Genomic DNA, 1,477 nt, shown 5'->3' with positions numbered 1-1,477 from the left:
GGCAATCGGATCCTAACCCAAATTCCTAAGGGCAAACAGCAAGAATTGCTTTTGAACAGATTCAATCATATCTACGTAGCACCTATATGAAGGAGATCACACAACTGAGGCTTACTCAAGTATAGTTCTAACCAAACACATGTAAAGCCTTTTCGTAATATAAGGATCATCAAGTTCTTTGGACCGCCTCTTTATAAAACCAAGCGCGGACCTAGCTTCGCTTATCGAGAGCTCAGTATGCAAATTGAAACTTAACATATAATCAAATAGAACGCCTAAATCTGTGAACGAATCGACGTCTTCAAACTTTTGCGAGTCAATGAAATATTGAGTAATGAATGATTTTCTTTTTGAGAAAGAAAGCTTCTTACATTTATTTAGATTTAGTTTCAGAATATTTAAAGAGCACCATGCAACCAAATTATTCAAGTCACTTTAAAGCTGATGTGATTGGGATTCTACAAAGAAGGAAGATAATAGTTTCATATCATCAGCATACATTACGATCTGGCTGGATTAATCACTGATGGGATATCATTAATGTAAAAACTAAATAAAGTGGAACTTAAGATGTCACGGGGAATTCATCCGAGGTGATGAAGTTAAACAAAACACTGAATGATCTATTGTGCAGGTAAGAGCTTAACCTTTTCAATAAATAGAAAGGGAAGCCAGAGGCTTGGTTAACCAAATCAAACACTTTGCTAAAATCAGTGTATATGACAACAGTGCGAGAGCCACTAGAAAAATCCTTGAAAACAGAAGTACAATCTAACAGATTGGTGGCCGTAGATCTTCCTTTTCGCTGACCAGGTTGTAGAGGAGAAATATACGATTTGACCGTAAAGGCCATATGCTGAGTCACAACTCGCTCGAACAATTTAGACAAAACACTTATCTTGGCAATGCCTCTGAAGTTCTCTACAAGTTCTCTACTACCACTTTTGTGAATAGGAATAAGAAAACAAGTCTTCCAACACAAAGGGAAAACTTCTAAATTCAAGGACTTGTTAAAAATCTTTGAGATAACACCACATAGCTCACCACCACAAGATATAAGTACACATGAGGGGATTTCATCAACAATTATATTTTAGAGAGCATTCCTTCAAGAACGTCATTTTCAGATATAACAAAGTTAGGAATTGAAATCAAATTAGCAATCGGATAAGGATAGTTTGCTGATAAATCGAAATTAGCAGTCGAAAAGTTTTGTCGGAAGTATTCTGCAAAGAGATTTCAGGTTTTAAAATCATCCAAGCACTCAGATCCATTAAAAGAAACATGCGAAAGATTTGTGGCGATTTTCCTTTTGGAATTAACGAACTTAAAAAAACTCTTCTGCATCTTGTGCTAACTGTGGTCATCCTCCACATACTGAAAGCTGTACCCGTGGTTTCTGCATAAATTGCAATGATCAACACTCAGCTTTAGACAAACAATGCCCACGTTTTGTACAGATGCGTGAAATATTAAA

The sequence above is a fragment of the Glossina fuscipes genome, unplaced genomic scaffold (assembly GCF_014805625.2).
Source record: "Glossina fuscipes isolate IAEA_lab_2018 unplaced genomic scaffold, Yale_Gfus_2 155, whole genome shotgun sequence".
In the NCBI taxonomy this organism is placed as follows: Eukaryota; Metazoa; Arthropoda; class Insecta; order Diptera; family Glossinidae; genus Glossina; species Glossina fuscipes.
The sequence above is the reverse complement of the archived record's forward strand: the minus strand, read 5'-3'. Positions refer to the sequence as shown.